General features: G+C 40.6%; 1 protein-coding gene across 5 annotated transcripts in view; it reads right to left on the bottom strand.

The window, feature by feature from the left end:
- LOC126212830 (treacle protein-like) overlaps positions 1 to 23,980 on the bottom strand; it is a 225,546-nt gene that overhangs the window by 109,921 nt on the left and 91,645 nt on the right. The window lies entirely within an intron of this gene.

Genomic DNA, 23,980 nt, shown 5'->3' on the forward strand with positions numbered 1-23,980 from the left:
CTTCTATTCTCTTCTTGTCCAAACTGGTTATCGTCCATGTTTCACTTCCATACATGGCTACACTCCATACAAATACTTTCAGAAACGACTTCCTGACACTTAAATCTATACTCGATGTTAACAAATTTCTCTTCTTCAGAAACGATTTCCTTGCCATTGCCAGTCTACATTTTATATCCTCTCTACTTCGACCATCATCAGTTATTTTACTCCCTAAATAGCAAAACTCCTTTACTACTTTAAGTGTCTCATTTCCTAATCTAATCCCCTCAGCATCACCCGATTTAATTTGACTACATTCCATTATCCTCATTTTGCTTTTGTTGATGTTCATCTTATATCCTCCTTTCAAGACACTGTCATTCCGTTCAACTGCTCTTCCAAGTCATTTGCTGTCTCTGACAGAATTACAATGTCATCGGCGAACCTCAAAGTTTTTACTTCTTCTCCATGAATTTTAATACCTACTCCGAATTTTTCTTTTGTTTCCTTTACTGAATAACATCGGGGAGAGGCTACAACCCTGTCTCACTCCTTTCCCAACCACTGCTTCCCTTTCATGCCCCTCGACTCTTATAACTGCCATCTGGTTTCTGTACAAATTGTAAATAGCCTTTCGCTCCCTGTATTTTACCCCTCCCACCTTCAGAATTTGAAAGAGAGTACTCCAGTTAACGTTGTCAAAAGCTTTATCTAAGTCTACAAATGCTAGAAAAGTAGGTTTGCCTTTTCTTAATCTTTCTTCTAAGATAAGTCGTAAGGTTAGTATTGCCTCACGTGTTCCAACATTTCTACGGAATCCAAACTGATCTTCCCCGAGGTCCGCTTCTACCAGTTTTTCCATTCGTCTGTAAAGAATTCGCATTAGTATTTTGCAGCTGTGACTTATTAAACTGATAGTTCGGTAATTTTCACATCTGTCAACACCTGCCTTCTTTGGTATTGGAATTATTATATTCTTCTTGAAGTCTGTGGGTATTTCGCCTGTCTCATACATCTTGCTCACCAGATGGTACAGTTTTGTCATGACTGGCTCTCCCAAGGCCATCAGTAGTTCTAATGGAATGTTGTCTACTCCCTTGCTGTTATCAACAGTAGCAGGGGATATACGCAGACAAGAGGAAAAAATAAATAAAAATAAAAATAAAAAAATCCCCAGTTTCCCCGTTAAAACCACACTTTTTTCTAGGATGAAAATGCACTTCAGCCTGGGTGAAAGTAACATTTTTTCTGTGTTAAGTGACAATAAACTTTCCTTCAGAGCTGGAAAACTTACCAATTTCTTGGTAAAGGATTTATTCACTGGTGCTGAATTTAACAGAAACAAATCCCAGTAAAAAACAACATGTTTTGGAAAGATCTTCGATGTGTGGCAACATGTACAATGCTTGCTATACTAGTATGAAAGTATAAATACGAATTCCACCAAATGCAGCACAGTAGCTTCCGAAGCACTGACATCGAGACTGCGATGCTCTTTTGGCAACCAATTGTACCTCATTCCACGTGATCTTGACAGACAATGACAGCAGATATTCAGATCATAGGCTATGTGATGGAGTCAGCCAAGCAACATCACTTAAGTAGCACAAACACACAAACAGGAAAAGTTAATGGTTTAAATTAACATACTTACAGTACAGCTACAAGAAAAGCCAAGCTTTCACATGTAATATTGGTTGTCAAAATTTTTTTCCCTTTTTTCCCCCTGGTAGTTTGTTAGGCAGGAGCCTGAGGGCACATGTTAAATTTCAGCACCTAAATATTTCCGACAAGCACAATTATAAATTTGACTGCTGTGCACTGAACATTCCATGGGTTACCTGGCTGAATACATGTTCTGTCCACTTTCCCACAGAAAAGCCAATTATGTGTGAAATTAATCACCAATTCACTTTGTCCCTTTTGTAAGGATAATTATTCTTTTTTGCCATTGTTATTGCATAATTTGTAATGTCTATAAGCTTGGTCTTTTTAGCATGTGTTTTTTAGGATAACATCACACACAAATGTGCCAGCAAAATTTTAAATAATGGCTTAAATGGCTGGTCCTCAAACTGCTAAGTTTTGAATGAGGGACAAATGCTCAATGAATTAAGAAATTCATTGCACATTCTTAAACGCAATACACCTTGCGTAAAATAATATTTACTGTGAAAGTAACGCTTCTCGTACCGCCATTCACAATATTTTTCCACGGCCTGTTACAAATGTAAACAGTGCGATATGACACTTATCAAAAGTGGTTTCTTATTACAAAATATTGCACAGTTTTCTTCCCAAAACCTTTGACACATTTTGCTGTCAGCAGACACTTGTACGAGTACCGTGCTTTGTTGTTGTAAATGGAACATTTTCTTTGCAACTTAAGTTTTATTTTGGTGTTATTCTCCCATTTATGTTTAATGCTTCAGTATTATTCTGCAGCAGTGGGCTAAAGTAAAATTCTTAATTACAGTACCAGTGCTTACTACCGTATTTACTCGAATCTAACCGTATTTACTCGAATCTAAGCCGCACTTTTTTTCCGGTTTTTGTAATCCAAAAAACCGCCTGCGGCTTACAATCGAGTGCAAAGCAAGTGGAAGTTATGAAAAATGTTGATAGGTGCCGCCACGACTAACTTCTGCCGTCGAATATATGTAGCGCTACACAAGCATGCTTTGTGGGCACAAAGATAAATACTGGCGCCAAAACCTCTGCATCAGTAAATAAATTTAAAGAAAAGGTAGAAGACGAGCTTTTTTTTTTCTCCGCCCCGAGTTTCGACCACTGCATTTTCATACATTATCCAACGAAGTAAATACAAATTCCGTATTGTTCATCTTCGAATGTAGCAGAATTTCAATGTACTACGAAAATCCGACTGGCAAGACTGTTAGGGATGTTTGTCAATATGGCCAACTCTACGTTCCGAGTTTTTTCCTACCTGTGAGAAGAGATGGTTGCTAATAGGAACCTGATGAAATGTGAATCACATGCAGTATTCTCTTCACCATAAGAATAATACGAATATAAACATTTTGCCATGTATTCTTTCGTGTTTGCTGCTATCTCATTTAAATCCTGTCTGCCTAATAAACTACGAAACTAGAGTGAGACAACAGCAAACGCCGAAGAATATACGTATCGTGTCATGTTTATATTCGTATTATTCTTATGCCTAATAGTGATACAGTCAGAAATGAAGCACGGCAACTGACTAGATTTTAAATGTAAGATGACTAATTTCTGTGCAGAATTTGATGTACTAAAGAAGCGGCCTGCAAAGATTTTCAAACGGAGGAAAATTTTCGCAAAACTCTCGTTCAGAACATGTTCTACCATACGCATGTTCTATCATACGCATTTGGTTCTTGTTGATCATTATCAAAGAAAGCAGCAGTGTAAGTAACAACAAATAGCAGTCTCTTGCCATTGTTTCGCTAATGAGACGATTCCTCTTTTTTTTTTAAGCGGCGGTAGCGCGCACAAAAGCAAGTCATGTCGCGAGCGGCGACAGGCTGAAAACATGCACTATGAGAATGCGACAAACAATGCATGACACAGTACAGTAATGCATTTTCAGTTTAGAGTGACGTAAACACCTATAACAAAGAAAACGGCACTTATCAGATCAAAGCAAAATAAGCAATCGATTCAAACCAGACGAAGCATGTGAAAAAGGAAGGGTACCCGTATAAATACGGACGGAGCGCCTGACGCATAGCAATGGCTACCTGGTAAAGCTTAACTGCTAAGCTTACGACTCGAACCAAACTACTGTAGCTGTATCGTCTTTCATTCGACCTAAATTGTGTCTCATATTACAATGGACCAACTTTGTTTCGATTCGGAGGTGCGGCCTAAAACTTTTCTCTCCCCTTGAATTTCGAGTCTCAAATTTCAGGTGCGGCTTAGATTCGGGAATTTTTTTTTCCTTTATTTCGAGTCTCATTTTTCAGGTGCGGCTTAGATTCGAGTGCGGCTTAGATTCGAGTAAATGCGGTAGTCAAAATTACAAAAAAATTAACTGAAACATTGAAAAATTCCCAGGTTTGTCCTTGATATTTTCTGGGTGAAAAACTCCTGGGACTTTCCCAATTGTTCCTTCGTGTATACATCCTGATTATCTTGAGTTCCCTAACGAGGTAAACAGCACACACCTCCAACTTTTGTACTGCAGTACAGAGTGCAATACCAATAATACAAAGATAAACAGGGGTGCAAACACAGATGGAATGCCATTACTCTGTAAGAAGCTACCAGAGACCACAGGTCCCTTACACCTAAATTCTCAGAAAATATCACTGATAAAACTTACAATATTATGGCAACACCGATTATTTACTATATCATTTAGAAGAGGTCTTTCACTCTCCAGTGTGCATTGTTGAACAGATTCAAACTGTATGCTGGAATTCAAACCCATATTGTGACCTTTCACAGGCAATGTTCTTACTGACTGAACGATCTGGCTACAGACATCCACAGATCCTATTCTTGTAAAAGAATCTTACAGTGTGCCCCTATTTATTTCTGATCATTCATATATGGCTGGCAATTCTTTGCATCAGGATCAAGTTGAGAGAGAGAGAGAGAGAGAGAGAGAGAGAGAGAGAGAGAGGAGAGAGGAGAGAGGGAGAGAGAGAGAGAGGAGAGAGGAGAGAGGAGAGAGGAGAGAGGGAGAGAGAGAGAGAGAGAGAGAGAGAGAGAGAGAGAGAGAGAGCAAGCATTATCAGTAAATACACTCTAAAAGATACAAATTGAGATAAACATCGTGTTTAAAGTTGGCTTGCTGAAGACTGGCTGTACTATAGTACTTACACGTTTAAAGTGCATTTAAAATACTGTAGTAAACGATGACATGGACAGTGCCAAAGGTGACATTGACTGTACAACAGTATTTGTAAAATCCACATTATAGTGTACCCAAAGATAATTTACAACTACAGAAAACAAAATTTACTTTTTTAATTGCCTCTTTTATGTGTGTGTATAGACATGTCATGTTGATACATATCTGCTTCTCTATAGTACAGCCATTTTAATCTTTAGGGATGTCACCCAACTTTAAATGCAATCTTTAATGCTGTCTGCCAACTTTAAACATAAGTCACTATGCTGGAAGTAGAATATGTACTTTACGTAATGTCAGTTTAAGTCTTCTGTATTATCTCAATTTGTATCTTTTACAGTATATATTCTGATGTTGCTCGTTATCTGAAGAGCGAAACTGGTCAATGAAGAAAAATACAAAGTGCGACTTGTGGCTGTTTTTCAGAAACTTAGTTTTAATAGTCATTCCCCCTACAGGCAACACCTGCTCTTAATAAATTTGTAATCGCATTACATGGTTTTCGGCAGCTAAGTGTGCAGCATAAAAGTCTAATAGTCATTGGTTCTGATGTAGCTAGAAAGAATACTTTTTTTACTTTTATTAAAATTCCAAATTTATTACCACACAGGAATGTTAATTAACAAATATCATAATTTTTTAAATAAAAATAACATCTCTCTACTCCCAATTACAAAGCCTCAATAACCACCCTTTTGTAGCACGGACTGCTATGAGGTGTGCAGGAAGAGTGTCAATGAGGTTCTGGAAGGTACGAACAGCAATATGGAGCCAAGCTGACTATTTGGTGGTCGCATGTGGTGACTGGTATGAACACAACCCAAACCCCCGCCCCCCTCCTCTCACCTCTCATAGTTCGCTGTATGTGAAGGACAATCTAGGAATTACTGCAGGTATTTTGATACGATTTTCAGTAATAGATAAGACCGATTCAAAAGGATGGTTTGTGTATACAAAGCACAAATTTTTCACACAAATTGGCTGAACTATGATGGTGTTTGTCGCAAAAGTTGTGCCTCAGAATTTCCCTGATAAGTGCTGCTTAAATTGTTTAGTTATATGAAACTAGTTGTCTGGCCAAAGATACTTAAGGCTATCTGTGTGTAAGTGAAGGGGGTGGCTAGTTCACAATAAATTAAAATTTGCTGGAAACAATGGGAAGCATCAAATAGAAAATAAATACTTTTTACATTTCTGGAGACTGTACAGTATTAATGATGTATATAGTTTTCTTATTTAACAATAAGGTATTTTGCATGTCTGCATCAAATTTTCATTCATTTTCATATGACCAGTCACTAGGAAGAAAAGATGTTAGCTAACAATTCCATTTGTTAATAAATAAGTTTTTAATTTAAATAACAGTAACAAATTGCAACAATTATGTTAATAGTGTACAACTGTTTGTGCTTAACAGCAATCTGAAATCTCTCTCTCTCTCTCTCTCTCTCTCTCTTTTTTTCCCCCCTTTCAGTTTTTGACAATCAAGTCACACTGCTTTTGGCACAAAGCTCCAAATCCTGTAAGTGTGAACAAAGTTGAAGAGGTCCAGTCCATAAGTTCCCCTCTTCTAGTATCCAAACTTCTGTAAACAGTGACTATTTACAACATTAGAAAACTATTTACAACACATCTGTGGGGAAAGCTTGAAGAGTCACTTTCAAACTTCTGTTTTAAAAACAATACACAAAATGCTACAGAGTGAAAATTCATTCTGTGGCCAAGACATTTCTCCCCAATATTCTTTCCTCCAGGAAAGCTAGTCCTGTAAGGCATGCAGGGGAACTTCTATAAAGTTCAGCAGGCACTCTTAAAGAGGGTTGAGAATCGTACCTAGATAGCACAATTTTTATATCATTCACTTGGTAATTTCACTAGCATTCTGAACCTTTTTCTAGGCAGTGTTATTTTCTGACAGATATGGTGAACAAAAATTGACTACTTTTGCAAACAGTTCATCGTTTGGGTCAGAATTATTAAATATTTGATGGCGACTGCCACAAGTTATGTTAAGATGATCAGACTCTAAAAATATAAAAGAACAGATGTCAAGTGCTGGGTTCGAATCGATTAGACAGGAGTTAAAAAACAGATCTTTTACAAAAGCTTTTGGCCGAAAGACTTTCTTCTGAAGTAGAAAACAACACACATTCACACACGACCACTGTCGGTCTGTGAGTTGAGCTCGTGTGAATGTGTATGTGCCTTTTACTTCAGAAGAACACCTTTTGGCCGAAAACGTATAGCAGTCTTTTCGTTATGCTAGTCTGTGACTCAACATCTCCTTTATATGGTGAGCAGCCACCTATCATTTCCATACAGTTGTCGTCAGTCAGTCCTGGACTTCCCCCTTTTTTGATCATTTACCAAAGTCAGCTGATGGAAGAACTCAAATTGTTAAGATTTCAAACATCACGGAATAGGGTCAGACTGATGTACGTACTTTAAATTTATTTTTCTTTTCTTCTATTTGCTTATTATGCTTAATTGTGATCAGTCATGTGTTTAACATACGGTCTGTAAGCAGGGAAAGTGTTCCAAAATCTTTCATTCTAATCAAATAAATAAAAAAATTGGTATTTATTAAGGATTTCAGTACTGCTTCAATTTGGGCTTTTAAGAAAATCCTATTCACTTTTAACTCAAAACCTGCTTACATCTACATATACAGGATGTTATACCACACTTTGGGAGGTGGTAATACAGATCAAAACAAGAACTTAAGGCCACTAATCGTGGGCTTTAAAATGCATACCTCAAGAACTATGTGCTTTTATTGGTCTTCATTACAGTGAAACATATTTCTTCTTCTGCGAGCTCTTTGCTATTAGAATGGCCTACACAATCAGTAAAGACCCAATTCACTTAAGATTTATTGTTACAACAGCACAATGGAGTGATTACATTTACAAATCAATAGCACAGGCAGTTCCTAGGTACCAGATATCGACCCACGCCGTAACACCCACACTAGTACACGGCGTTGCCTCGACAGGTGGCAGTGCAGGTGCTGACTCTGGCACCCAGTTGATAGTACAGGTAGTGAATACTGTCCCGGGATACATTACGCCACACCCACTCAACCTGTTCACACAGTCCCGTAAGAGCAGTCGGCCGAGGAGTCGCTCCTCGTCCCGTACGTGTTCGGTAACAGATAAGTCCAGAGGTCATGCCGGCCAGGGAAGTTTCTGCACGTCTCGCGGAGCACGTCGAGTTTCACGAGCAATGTGTGGGTGAGCATAATGGTCTCGGAACAACACATCACCACCTCGTTGCGAGAAATGCGAAAAATGGGTCTATCGACATTCTGCACATACTCGATGCTGATTAGCATCTCCACCAGAAACACCAAAGGCGAGTAAGAATTGTACCTTACGGCACCCCAGACCATAAGGACTGGGACGCGGCCAGTGTGTGCGGGACAAATACAGCCTACGAGACAGCGCCGACCGGGTCTGTGTCGTACGCACAAACGACCGTCCCTCGCATGCAGGAAGAATCTGCTTTCACTGCTCAAAACCACAGGACACTATTCCATCTTCCGAACGATCCTCTGACGGCACCAGTCGACCTGCGCATGTCGATGCTGCAGCACTGGTGGAACGCGGGCTGGAGACGTGTGCACGCCCACTGTCCTGCTGTGAATAATCGGTTTGCGACAGGCCGCGTCGACACGTCACGGCTGACAAGACCTCTTACGTGTGCTGTGATAGCTGTACGCTTCCCTTATGATACGGAGACCCTGGCGAGTGTCTGTGCTCCGTGCACGTCCACAACCCGATCTACAGGTGTGGAAACATTCACGAGGCAATGACATCGGCATCATTGCACAACCGATGCAGCACGTACGACTCGTGTGGCAACTCGCCGAAAGGACCGACCGGCCAATCGGATGGCCACAATTTGACCACAGTCGAACTCACTAAGTCGGCTGTAAGAAGCACAAGCGCATCTCCGTGGCACGGTCGCCCATTTGCTTCGCACATTTCCACCGTACCGAGCCTTCTGACTGTGAGAATTCCCTCTTAAAGGATAGTGAAGTTTCTAGAGTCGATCGACAAATTCCCCAAGTTCGGCTCAGCTCAGCTTGCAGGGATAATATAGCACTAAGAGAGAAAAAGCAGCCGGCTGTCATAGGTTTAGCATTTACAGGAAATGTAATGTCGGTGGCATTCGTTAAGTCACATACGAAAAAATTACATATATATTTTATTTTTAATTTATCAGCATCATTCTTTCTCTCAGGGATATTGTCTTTTCTTATCACTTTTACTTACGTGCATAAGTAAATATGAAACGGGTTCTTGAAGGGCCTCAGTTATTCATTTACCAACTTTAGATTTTGAACGTGATTACTAAAATATAGTTGCCATTAACTGAATTGAATGTAATTTTGTTAATTTCTATTTATTGATTGCAAAGCAAGGCTTGAGAGAATTTCGATTGTTGCCGTGGAGCAGCCAAGGTAAAACTTAACTGAACTCACGGAATCTGTATAGTTTAAAAACATGAACTTTACGTAAATTAATTATCTGTTGCGATTTAAAAAGGTTCTTATAACGAAATCTCTCGCATTTACAGTTACTGTTAACAGTTTGAAAAATAGATTAATACTTCGGCGCGTAATGGCCGACCAGAGGCTGCATCGGAAGATGAGCTTCTTGCAGTGCAAATTACTGAAATGCTTATTAAAAATAATTAGCCACTGCAAGCATTTGAAGTGACAACTATTACAAAGAAATTCATTTTGTAATAATAACAATAAGTTTATTTAAGCAGAAATACTAATAACTTACATAAAATATGTGTAGCTGCTCAATGGCTGCCTTCTGTATAGCGAAACAAAACAATGTGTCTATCACGAAATACGCCCTTCCTCCTCGGCCGTACAATCGTGTCTCTTTCTATCCTTTTTTATTATCAAAGACATTAAATAAAGATGCTATCGCTGCGTATCAGTTGTTTCAAGAACATTAACTATATCTTTTACACTAATTATGTTCATAAAATACGTAAACTACGATTTACAACCGCTAAAAATGTCAATATTTATGTGACGTACCGTCACAGAAACCAGTAGCTACATACCTTGTTAGTCATGTGCAATTCAACCATCCCTCTAAGTATAAAAAGTCCTATTTTTTGCTCAATGATACATAGGCTCTTAAAGATGCCGTTGTATACAAAAATTTAAAAAAAGCAGAGATAAGAAGGAAAGGCCATCTAACAATAGTAGGGGTAAAAAGTATGTTCCAATGACATATCAAGGCCCGTTGTCTGACAAAATAGACCGACAGTTTCGTAAGTCCGGTGTGGTCTTGTCATTCAGCACAATAAATAGTTTTCACTTGAAACATAGGCATATGACTGAAGACAGCACCGATAAATTTAGAAACACAGGGGTATACAGATTACAATGTGGCGGGTGTGAAGGCTTTTATGTGGGGCAAACGGGGAGACCGATTTTTACGTGCTTTCGTGAACACACGAGTGCCCACAATAAGTCCGCTTCGGGTGACCATCTGCGGGACTCGAACCATAAAATTACTGATATGCAACAAGGTATGAAAATCTTGCATAAAGCATCTAAAGGAAGCAATCTCAACATTTTGGAAAACATCAAAATTTACAAAAACAGAAAAAGGTTTCCGAGCAAATTGTTGAACGACCAATTAGAATCGGCGGACTATAATTTCTTAGACATATTTTATGCGGTGCTCTAGAGACCCTGTGCGGCGTATTCACAAACTATGATGATGAGTTTTGTGTATCTGTTATGCTTGGAAAACCACATAAAAAGTACTGCTAAAAAACTTTTCTGATCTGGCCTTCTGTAATTTCATGTGCCTATGCAGGTTTTCATAGTCGATCCGTACTCATTCAAAATGAGTGTATAGTTGGGGAGAGACTTTTATAGCACGTTACTACTGTATTTACTCGAATCTAAGCTGCACTTTTTTCTGGTTTTTGTAATCCAAAAAAGCCGCCTGCGGCTTAGAATCGAGTGCAAAGCAAGCGGAAGTTCTGAAAAATGTTGGTGGGTGCCGCCACAACTAACTTCTGCCGTTGAATATATGTAGCGCTTATCAGGCATGCTTTGTAGGCACAAAGATAAATACTGGCACCAAAACCTCTGCGTCAGTAAATAAATTTAAAAAAAAAAGGTGGAAGACGAGCTTTTTTCCTCCGCCCTGAGTTTCGACCACTGCATTTTGGTACATTATCCAACGAAGTAAATACAAATTCCGTATTGTTCGTCTTCGAATGTAGCAGCATTTCAATATACTACGAAAATCCGACGGGCAAGACTGTTTGGGATGTTTGTCAATATGGCCAACTCTACGTTCTGAATTTTTTCCTACCTGTGAGAAGAGATGGTTGCTAATAGGAACTTTTATGAATTGTGAATCAAAGGCAGTATTCTCTTCACCATAAGAATAATACGAATATAAACATTTTGCCATGTACTGTTTCGTGTTTGCTGCTATCTCATTTAAATCCTGTCTGCCTAATAAACTTCGAAACTAGAGTGAGACAACAGCAAACGTGGAAGAATATATATATCATGTTATGTTTATATCCATATTATTCTTATGCCTAATAGTGATACAGTCAGAAATGAAGCACGGCAATTGACTAGATTTTTAAATCTAAGATGACTAATTTCTGTGCAGAATGTAATGTACTAAAGAGGCGCCTGCAAAGATTTTCAAACGGAGAAAATTTTTCCCTAAACTCTCGTTCAGAACATCATCTATCATACGCAGTCTATTATTTGGTTCCTATTGATCATTATCAAAGAAAGCATCAGTGTAAGTAACAACAAATAGCAGTCTCTTGCCACTGTATCGCTAATGAGATGATTCCTCTCTCTTTTTTTTTTTTTTTTAAATTGTAAGCGGCGGTAGAGCGCACAAAAGCAAGCCATGCCGCGAGCGGCAACAGGCCGTAAACACGCACTATCAGAATGCGACAAACAATGCATGACACAATACAGCAATGCATTTTCAGCTTAGAGTGACGTAAAAACCTATAACAAAGAAAACGGCGCTTATCAGATCAAAGAAAAATAAGCAATCAATTCAAACCAGACGAAGCACGTGAAAAAGGAAGGGTACCCGTATAAATACGGACGGAGCGCCTGACACATATCAGTGGCTACCTGGTAAAGTTTAACTGCTATGCTTACTACTCGAACCAAACTACTGTAGCTGTATCGTCATTCATTCGACATAAATTGTGTCTCTTATTACAATGGACCAACTTTGTTTCGATATGGAGGTGTGGCCTAAAACTTCTCTCTCCCCTCGAATTTCGAGTCTCAAATTTCAGGTGCGGCTTAGATTCGAGTGCGGCTTAGATTCGAGTAAATACGGTAATTTTTTTTTTTTACCAAGACTGTAGTGCCCAGACAGGTAAAGCCCAGCATATAGGTTTTAATCACTCGTCACATTGTATCTAAGTCGTGTTATGAACAGCTTACTATTTGTGAATTCTTGACTTCCATATATGAATAAGGGTAAATTATAATATGTAGTTCTGTATGGCGCTAATATGGATAATGTTTTTACTCTGTAATTGACATACTTCATAGTATGTATAGTATGCATAGCATGTAAAGTAAAAGTACACGAAAGTGTTCTTTGCATGGGTATTTGATTACCATTAATAGTAAAGTTGTATTGTAGTAGTAATGAGTGGTTATACCGTGGGACTGTATGTGCACTGCTGGGACAGTGCTATCTAGTGGCCGGTTGTGAACCACTAGAATTGCAGCAGGCAAACCGGTGCGGAATAGGGAAGTGTGATGCCGACCGTTGTAGTCGAGCAGCGGTCACGTACCAAATAGTTTTATCTTGTGGCTTCGGTTTTACATATCTGATGGAAAAGAATGACCATGAGAGCAGTTGTTTTTTATTTTTGTGACAATGATTTTGTATCAGCTGGTTTGCCTCATGTATCGTTATATCCAAACGGTTTATAAATGTTAAGCTACATTCAGGTATGTAGTACTGTACTAATAGTAATGAATATAGTGTAACTCATGTAAGTTCTCCCTCAAACCTGTCATGTTATATCTTCACAGATCCGATGATAGCACCTTTAGTGTCTTGAAACCGGTTATCTAGTAAAGAGTATTTAAGCGAGCTTGGCTTTTGAATTATTTCTCCAAGATTTAAGTGTAGCTCTTCAGGCTTTCCTGGCGGATATTAACGTTGTTCTTGCATGATATTTTGGTAACGCAGCTCGTAACCTTCTACATCTAAATCCATACTCCGCAAGCCACCTGATGGTGTGTGGCGGAGGGTACCCTGAGTACCTCTATCGGTTCTCCCTTCTATTCCAGTCTTGTATTGTTCGTGGAAAGAAGGATTGTTGGTATGCTTTTGTGTGGGCTCTAATCTCTCTGATTTTATCCTCACGGTCTCTTCGCGAGATATACGTAGGAGGGAGCAATATTCTGCTTGACTCCTCGGTGAAGGTATGTTCTTGAAACTTCAACAAAAGCCCGTACCAAGCTACTGAGCGTCTCTCTTGTAGAGAGTCTTCCACTGGAGTTTATCTATCATCTCAGTAATGCTTTCGCGATTACTAAATGATCCTGTAACGAAGCGAGCTGCTCTCCGTTGGATCTTCTCCATCTCTTCTATCAACCCTATCTGGTACGGATCCCACACTGCTGAGCAGTATTCGAGCAGTGGGCGAACAAGCGTACTGTAACCTACTTCCTTTGTTTTCGGATTGCATTTCCTTAGGATTCTTCCAATGAATCTCAGTCTGGCATCTGCTTTACCGACGATCAACTTTATATGATCATTCCATTTTAAATCACTCCTAATGCATACTCCCAGATAATTTATGGAATTAACTGCTTCCAGTTGCTGACCTGCTATATTGTAGCTAAATGATAAGGGATCTTTCTTTCTGTGTATTCGCAGCACATTACACTTGTCTACATTGAGATTCAATTGCCATTCCCTGCACCACCGTCAATTCGCTGCAGATCCTCCTGCAATTCAGTACAATTTTCCATTGTTACAACCTCTTGATACACCACAGCATCATCCACAAAAAGCCTCAGTGAACTTCCGATGTCATCCACAAGGTCATTTATGTATATTGTGAATAGCAACGGTCCTACGACACTCCCCTGCGGCACACCTGAAATCACTCTTACTTTGGAAGACTTCTCTCCATTGAGAATGACGTGCTGCATTCCATTATCTAGGAACTCTTCAATCCAATCACACAATTGGTCTGATAGTCCATATGCTCTGACTTTGTTCATTAAACGACTGTGGGGAACTGTATCAAACGCCTCGTGGAAGTCAAGAAACACGGCATCTACCTGTGAACCCTTGTCTATGGCCCTCTGAGTCTCGTGGACGAATAGCACAAGCTGGGTTTCACACGATCGTCTTTTTTGAAACCCGTGCTGATTCGTACAGATTAGATTTCTAGTTTCCAGAAAAGTCATTATATTCGAACATAATACGTGTTCCAAAATTCTACAACTGATCGACGTTAGAGATATAGGTCTATAGTTCTGCACATCTGTTCGACGTCCCTTCTTGAAAATGGAGATGACCTGTGCACCTTCATCAGGTGCGACCTGAGACTGCTCCTCGAGTGGACCTGGCCCTGTCTGTGGCCTTCCCCCTCCACCAGCAGTTGCAGGCGTCCCTTCTGCGGTCCGCGCCTGCTCCCTGCAACCTGCTGCCGTTCCGTCTTCCGTCCGCTGCCATTCTGAGCGTTCCCTCTTTGGCACGGTGTGTTTGGAGTTCCGTCTGGGTTGCCAGGCGTTTCTCCCTGCGGTGCTTTCCCGCTCACTGTGGTCTTCTGGACGTGGCAGAGGAAGTCCGCCAAGAGACTTGCAGGGCTCTAACCGACGCCAGGCCTCCAAAATCGAACATCACAACTGAAGAGAGGCACGCACTCACGGAGCTCTTGAAGACGACAGTACTGTAGTACTGCCGGCAGACAGAGGGAATTCTACAGTCATTCTGCAGTGGGTGGATTACGGTGAGAAAAAATACGCCAACTTCTGAGGAACCCTGCATATAGAACCTCGGAGTGTGACCCCACAGCCATGAGATACTAGCCAAGGGCTGCCTGAAGGTTGCGCCTAATCGCTGTAGGCAGAAGGCAGAGGGAGCACTTGTGCAATGTGGACCAGTTTTGATGCCACATGTTGTTGTTGTTGTTGTTGTTGTTGTGGTCTTCAGTCCTGAGACTGGTTTGATGCAGCTCTCCATGCTACTCTATCCTGTACAAGCCTCTTCATCTCCCAGTACCTACCGCAACCTACATCCTTCTGAATCTGCTAAGTGTATTCATCTCTTGGTCTCCCTCTACGATTTTTACCCTCCACGCTGCAATACTAAATTGGTGATCCCTTGATGCCTCAGAACATATCCTACCAACCGATCCCTTCTTCTAGTCAAGTTGTGCCACAAACTTCGCTTCTCCCCAATCCTATTCAATACCTCCTCATTAGTTATGTGATCTAATCTTCAGCATTCTTCTGTAGCACCACATTTCAAAAGCTTCTATTCTCTTCTTGTCCAAACTATTTATTGTCCATGTTTCACTTCCATCCATGGCTACACTCCATACAAATACTTTCAGAAATGACTTCCTCACACTTAAATCTATACTCGATGTTAACAAATTTCTCTTCTTCAGAAACGCTTTCCTTGCCATTGCAAGTCTACATTTTATATCCTCTCTACTTCGACCATCATCTGTTATTTTTCTCCCCAAATAGCAAAACTCCTTTACTACTTTAAGTGTCTCATTACGTAATCTAATTCCCTCAGCATCACCCGACTTAATTCGACTACATTCCATTATCCTCGCTTTGCTTTTGTTGATGTTCATCTTATATCCTCCTTTCAAGACACTATCCATTCCGTTCAACTGCTCTTCCAAGTCATTTGCTGTCTCTGATACAATTACAATGTCATCGGCGAACCTCAAAGTTTTTATTTCTTCTCCATGGATTTTAATACCTACTCCGAATTTTTCTTTTGTTTCCTTTACTGCTTGCTCAATATACAGATTGAATAACATCGCGGATAGGCTACAGCCCTGTCTTACTCCCTTCCCAACCACTGCTTCCCTTTCATGTCCCTCCATTCTTCTAACTGCCATCTGGTTTCTGTACAAATTGTAAATAGCCTTTCGCTCCCTGTATTTTACCCCTGCCACCTTCAGAATTTGAAAGAGAGTATTCCAGTCAACATTGTCAAAAGCTTTCTCTAAGTCTACAAATGCTAGAAACGTAGGTTTGCCCTTCCTTAATCTAGCTTCTAAGATGAGTCATAGGGTCAGTATTGCCTCATGTGTTCCAACATTTCTACGGAATCCAAACTGATCTTCCCCGAGGTCGGCTTCTACTAGTTTTTCCATTCTTCTGTAAAGAATTCGCGTTAGTGTTTTGCAGCTGTGACTTATTAAACTGATTGTTCGGTAATTCTCACATGTGTCAACACCTGCTTTCTTTGGGATTGGAATTATTATATTCTTCTTGAAGTCTGAGGGTATTTCGCCTGTTTCATACATCTTGCTCACCAGATGGTAGAGTTTTGTCAGGACTGGCTCTCCCAAGGCAGTCAGTAGTTCCAATGGAATGTTGTCTACTCCAGGTGCCTTGTTTCGACTCAGGTCTTTCAGTGCTCTGTCAAACTCTTCACGCAGTATCGTATCTCCCATTTCATCTTCATCTACATCCTCTTCCATTTCCGTAATATTGTCCTCAAGTACATCGCCCTTGTATAGTCCTTCTATATACTCCTTCCACCTTTCTGCTTTCCCTTCTTTGCTTAGAACTGGGTTTCCATCTGAGCTCTTGATGTTCATGCAAGTGGTTCTCTTATCTCCAAAGGTCTCAAATTTTCCTGTAGGCAGTATCTATCTTACCCCTAGTGAGATAAGCCTCTACATCCTTACATTTGTCCTCTAGCCATGCCTGCTTAGCCATTTTGCACTTCCTGTCGATCTCATTTTTGAGATGTTTGTATTCCTTTTTGCCTGCTTCATTTACTGCATTTTTATATTTTCTCCTTTCATCAATTAAATTCAATATATCTTCTGTTACCCAAGGATTTCTACTAGCCCTCGTCTTTTTACCTACTTGATCCTCTGCTGCCTTCACTACTTCATCCCTCAAGGCTACCCATTCTTCTTCTACTGTATTTCTTTCCCCCATTCCTGTCAATTGTTCCCTTATGCTCTCCCTGAAACTCTGTACAACCTCTGGTACTTTCAGTTTATCCAGGTCCCATCTCCTTAAATTCCCACCTTTTTGCAGTTTCTTCAGTTTTAATCTACAAGTCATAACCAATAGAGTCCACATCTGCCCCTGGAAATGTCTTACTATTTAAAACCTGGTTCCTAAATCTCTGTCTTACCATTAGATAATCTATCTGAAACCTGTCAGTATCTCCAGGCTTCTTCCATGTATACAGTCTTCTTTTATGATTCTTGAACCAAGTGTTAGCTATGATTAAGTTGTGCTCTGTGCAAAATTCTACCAGGCGACTTCCTCTTTCATTTCTTAGCCCCAATCCATATTCACCTACTACGTTTCCTTCTCTCCCTTTTCCTACTACCGAATTCCAGTCACCCATGACTATTAAATTTTCATCACCCTTCACTATCTGAATAATTTCTCTTATTTCATCATACATTTCTTCGATTTCTTCGTCATCTGCAGAGCTAGTTGGCATATAAACTTGTACTACTGTAATAGGCGTGGGGTTCGTATCTATCTTGGCCACAATAATGCGTTCACTATGCTGTTTGTAGTAGCTTACCCGCATTCCTATTTTCCTATTCATTATTAAACCTACTCCTGCATTACCCCTATTTGATTTTGTGTTTATAACTCTGTAGTCACCTGACCAGAAGTCTTGTTCCTCCTGCCACCGAACTTCACTAATTCCCACTATATCTAACTTTAACCTATCCATTTCCCTTTTTAAATTTTCTAACCTACTTGCCCGATTAAGGGATCTGACATTCCACGCTCCGATCCGTAGAATGCCAGTTTTCTTTCTTCTGATAACGACGTCCTCTTGAGTAGTCCCCGCCCGGAGATCCGAATGGGGGACTATTTTACCTCCGGAATATTTTGCCCAAGAGGACGCCATCATCATTTAACCATACAGTAAAGCTGCATGCCCTCGGGAAAAATTATGGCTGTAGTTTCCCCTAGCTTTCAGCCGTTCGCAGTACCAGCACAGCAAGGCCGTTTTGGTTAGTGTTACAAGGCCACATCAGTCAATCATCCAGACTGTTGCCCCTGCAAGTACTGAAAAGGCTGCTGCCCCTCTTCAGGAACCACACGTTTGTCTGGCCTCTCAACAGATAACCCTCCCAAGGAGGGCATGCCCCTAAGTCCAATTGTCAGTAATATTGGGGCACCTATGTATGCAACAGCCAAGTACTTGAAAGATCTGCTATCTCCGTGTGTGGGGAAATGTGTTCACCACATCCAAAACTCAGAAGACTTCCTGCAATGCCTGGAGCAACTACGCATCACAGATTCTGACATCGTGGTTAGTTTTGATGTGGTATCACTGTTCACTAGTGTCCCACTGAAAGACTCACTAGAACTGATTGTGGAAAAATTTGACGGGGCTCTGTTGGCCCTGTTCAGGCATACACTGACAGCCACGTATTTCCTGTGCGGGAACCGATATATCGACTAAACTGAAGGTGTAGCTACGGGTAGCCCCTTGTCGCCTGCGGTTGCCGACATGTTTATGGACAGATTTGGGGAGAGGGCATTAGAGACAGCCAGATATAATAAACCCACATGCTTTTTCAGGTACGTGGACGACACCTTCGTGATCTGCCCTCGTGGGAAGGACAGGCTCAATGAGCTCCTCGAACATCTTAACTCCTGCCACCCAAATATCAAGTTCACCATAGAACTGGAGAAGAATGCCCAGCTGCCGTTTCTGGATTTGCTAGTTAAAAGGAAAGCAGACGGATCAATTGGCCACAGTGTGTCTCGAAAACCCACACACGGTGATTTATATCTGCCGGCCAGCAGCTGTCACCACTCTGCGTAGAAGAACGGGGTTCTTAAGACATTGGTCCATAGAGCAATTATCTTGTTAGACCGAGAGTGTCTACCGATGGAAATAGAGCATCTTAAAACAGTGTTCTGCAAAAATGGATATACTACCAAACAAATTGAGATGACACTCCAACCAGTCAGTACGCCACAGGTTCCAGAAGCAGAGCAAGATGAAGCAAAGAAGGTTGCTTATCTACCCTACACTGGTTTTATTTCTGCCAAAATCAGTAGGATCCTCCGTAAACACAACATCGAGAGTATTTTCTGTCCATCCAACAAGATTGAGGGACTGGTGGGAAACGTTAAAGACAACCTGGGGTTACGGAATCCGGGCATTTACAATATACCTTGTCAATGTGGCATGTCCTACATTGGCCAGATGACAAGAATAGTGGATATCAGGAACAAGGAACATCAAAGGCACACCTGATTAAGACAGGTGACGAAATAAGCCATTGCTGAACACTGTCTAGAACTATATCGTGCCAGATTCTAACACAGACACCCAGATTTTGGGACAGTGTTATAAGGGAATCGATAGAGATAAAAGTAACTAAAAATCTCACGAACCTCGACATGGGGTACCACCTAAGCAGAGCTTGGGATCCTGCACTGAAATTGTTAAAGGAGCAATGGGGACAGCTACAGCACTCCAGGGATAGAAGAACTGAAGGCATCAAAATAGAAAACTATACCCAGAGAGAGTACTGGGCTCTCCGAACCGAAGACGGAACGACTGGGAGCGGGTCAGACAGGTGCGGACCACAGAGGGAACACCCAGAACCGCAGCGGACCGAAAACCGAACGGCAGTCAGTGGGAGAGGACCACAGGGAGAATGCCTGGCAACCCAGACAGAACTCCAAATGCACTAGGCCAAAGATGAAACACCAAGGAGCAGGTCTGGTGGGCACGGGCCGCAGAGGGAACACTCAGAACAGCAGCGGACCCAAAACGGAATGGCAGCGCGCCAGCAAGTTGCACTCAGCGAGCGCGGACCACAAACGGAACACTTGCAACTACCAGTGGTGGGGGAAGACCACAGACATAAATACTGGACCAGGTTCACTCGAGGAGCAGTCCCAAGTCGCACCTGATGAAGGTTACAAGCTACGTTACCGAAATACCATGCAAGAATGACGCTGATATCCAGCAGAACACCCGACAACCCAAGATGCCAAGATTTAAGTGGTTTGAATGTGGTGTTATAGTTGGAGCACCCAAAAGATTATGTGTAATTGTCTTTTAATTTTGCCTGTCTGCAGCTTAGTATGTCATCTTTACAGTAAGTAGCAATCCATCATTTCCTAAAGTATTGTTAAAATATGCACAGTATTTCACCATGACGTTTCAGCCATACTATAACTGGTAAAACTTTTAAAACAGTGTAAGCAAATTGGGATTATCAAAGTACAACTTGCTTGATTTAGACGCAGAGCAATGTGAATGTGAGTGAAGAATAACCAACACACACACACACACACACACACACACACACACACACACACACACACATATATCATATTTTATTTTGTAGGTCCTTTTTTCATGTTTTCTCCTTCTTTTCGCAAAGCTATCTCTCTGAATAACCTTCTTCTGGACAGTTCTCAAATGCCTTTCTGACATTTTGACCACAATTGGAAGAAGGTACTGCAGACAGACAGTTCACAAACCCTGCCAGGCGATGAGTAAACTCACACATTTTTTCTGTTGTTAAATTTGCAGGCTTTGGTTATCTCTTTAATCTCATTTATGTTTCCGGGCATCAGAAGTCACTGCTGCACTACACTCCTTTTGACAACAACGAATAACAGGCTGTATTTTTTTCTATTACAATAATTCTTTTCTTATTTTTGTTAACTATTACTGTCATTTCTCTTCTTACTGTCTTTAAAGTCATTCTCTGACTCTGGTGCACTTTTTCACTCATTTTCTACAGCAGTCAACAGTTCCTCCGAATCCGAGGAATCAGAAAGTGACACTGAAACGGTTCGGAAAAGAGTGCACATTTGACTGGAAAGAAACTGATTTCCAGCCGTCAAACCACTACTTTGATGACTCGAGTTCAGGACATGAATGTCAACCAGATACTGACCCAAGCATTCTTTCAGTTTTTGTGATATTTATGTCTGAAGAACTATTGGAATTGAAACTTCCTGGCAGATTAAAACTGTGTGCCGGACCAAGACTCGAACTCAGGACCTTTGCTTTTAGCGGGCAAGTGCTCTACCAACTGAGCTACCCAAGTACGACTCACGCCCCGTCCTCACAGCTTTACTTCTGCCAGTAGCTCGTCTCCTACCTTCCAAACTTTACAGAAGCTCTCCTGCAAACCTTGCAAAACTAGCACTCCTGAAAGAAAGGATATTGCGGAGACATGGCTTTGCCACAGCCTGGGGAATGTTTCCAGAATGAGATTTTTGCTCTGCAGCGGAGTGAGTGCTGATATGAAATTTCCTGGCAGATTAAAACTGTGTGCCGACTGAGACACAAACTCGGGACCTTTGCCTTTCGCGGGCAAGTGCTCCTTTCTTTCAGGAGTGCTAGTTCTGCAAGATTCGCAGGAGAGCTTCTGTAAAGTTTGGAAGGTAGTAGACGAGGTACTGGCACGAGGTAGTGGCAGAAGTAAAGCTGTGAGGACAGGCCGTGAGTCGTGCTTGAGTAGCTCAGTTGGTAGAGCACTTGCCCACGAAAGGCAAAGGTCCCGAGTTCGAGTCTCGGTCCGCCACACAGTTTTAATCTGCCAGGAAGTTTCATATCAGCACACACTCCGCTGCAGAGTGAAAATCTCATTCTGGAACTATTGGAATTTATTGCAGAAAAATCGTTCTTATGTTTACACCACAGAAAATACAATACAATCTGTGAATTCTCAACTACCAAAGTGGAAAGACACTGGATTTCAGGAAATATATTGTTTAGTTGTTATTTGCCTTCTAATGGTACAAGTTAAGAAGTTAAAATTAAGTGATTATTGGCCCAGAGATACACTTTTGAACACAGCAGTTTTCAGTGAAATTATGTCCCAAGACCATTTTTGTCTACTTCTGAAAATGCTACACTTCAGTGGTAACTCTGCGAGTACTGGACACGACAGTCTACCCAAAATTAGGGAAACTGCTGATGAAGTTCTTAAGACATTTCGTAATTCTTTTCGTCCACATCACAAGCTTTGTATACATGAAAGGCTCTTGCTGTTCAAAGGACATTTTTTTATCTTTTAAGCAGATTATTCCAACTAAGCGAAGTAGATTCGGAATAAAGACATTTGTACTGTGTGACCATCAGAGTGGGTATATTTTGAATTTTATTGTATATACAGGCACAACAACAGAAATTGGTTTTCACAATTTAGAGAGAAGTGGCAATGTAGTGGCAACTCAAGTGACCGTATTTGTAACGGTGTCGTATTCTTTATGTCGATAATTGGTACTCCAGCCCGGACCTGTTCATCTGGTTTCACAACCACGGAACAGTCGCATATGGCACTGTTCATAAGAATAGGCACAACATACCAAAACTGCAGAAGAAATTAAAACGAGGAGAAACTGAGTTTAAGTCCACTGACGAGACCCTTGCTTATCAAGTGGTACGATATGAGAGCTGTGCACGTTTAACACAAATCACACAACACAAATGGTTGACACAGAGAAGACTGACAGAAACCACAATGTATTGTAGATTACAAGTCAAGTACGGGTGCAGCTGACTGTTGTGACATGTTACTGAGCTCAGTGGGATCAGTGCGTAAGACTGTGAAATGGTAGAAGAAATGTTTGTTTTTCACATTCTTCAAAATGCTCATGCTCTCCACCAGTCAGTAATAGGGCGAAAAATGGCGCTCGCGGAGTCACCTTTCTCTCATAAGGGAGACTGTAGAAAAATATGCTACAGAATAGAAAAAAGCTAGTGCGGGGAGGGGGCACTGTGACAACGAGAATCCTCTGCGATTCATGGGGAGAGATTCTCCAGCTGCTATTGTCGAGTGAACATTTGCAAAAAAGTACGCTAATGCGCAGATGCGTTGTCTGCACAAAACAGAAAGTGCGCCGGGAAACTAGATACCGATGCAAAACTTGCAATGTTCCATTATGTGTTGTACCCTGCTTTGAGACTTATCATAAAAAAGAAGTATTACTAATCACTGGGAACTAAATCTGAGAACATTTATTGACACTTCTGAATGAATTACTTAAAAAAAAAAAAAAAAAAAAAAAAAGGGGGGGGGGGCAAAACCTGTAAAAAAATTACAAATCTATTTTTAACTTCGCCAGTGCCGATCCAAAGGTGGCACAAAATCTTTACTGTGGTAAATGTAATTATGCTGAGTACGTTGTGCCAGTATAACAAAAGCCATACATTAATCTACATATGATACATTTAAATTATTAACACGTAACAAGGACAGTTACATTCTTTTATCCCTAGTAGTACAAATACAGATCACATTTGGTCTATTAATACAAAACCTGCTTATCGTAACTGATTTCAAATGCCTTTGATCAACGACAAATAACATGCCATAGTTAAAACTGTGTTCTCAGTGCGATTTTTATTGCTTCTTTGCCTGTGTTGTTAGGCAATATTGGAAATTAAACTCGCTGTTCTGGGGATTTGTAAAAAGAAGTATCAAATATAGCCTGCTTTCAACTTTTCATAAAAATTAACATCTTTTCGGCTAATTTGTAAATTATTGGAAAATAGTACGTGAATAAAAATTTTTATTCCATATCTTTGTGCTGTCAATCTATTGCACTATAAATGTTTTATAGAACATAGTTTTTTCAGCAAAATCAAAACGAAAATACTGCATTTTTGACGGTTTACAAAATCTTCAATTTTGCACTTAATTCATTCAGTACTGGAAAGTGCTACGCAAAAGAAACTTTATATTCGAGAACCTTGTGTTGTTAGGTTACTACATGCCAAGTTTTACATTTGTCATAGCATTAGTCCAGGAGACGCAAGAAGCCAAACTTCAAAATTTTTTCGGGCTCCTCTTGTTTTGGCCAATTTTATTTAAAATTTTCTGGCTCAATATAGCTCATAAAATTCT

The sequence above is a fragment of the Schistocerca nitens genome, chromosome 11 (assembly GCF_023898315.1).
Source record: "Schistocerca nitens isolate TAMUIC-IGC-003100 chromosome 11, iqSchNite1.1, whole genome shotgun sequence".
Classification (NCBI taxonomy): Eukaryota; Metazoa; Arthropoda; class Insecta; order Orthoptera; family Acrididae; genus Schistocerca; species Schistocerca nitens.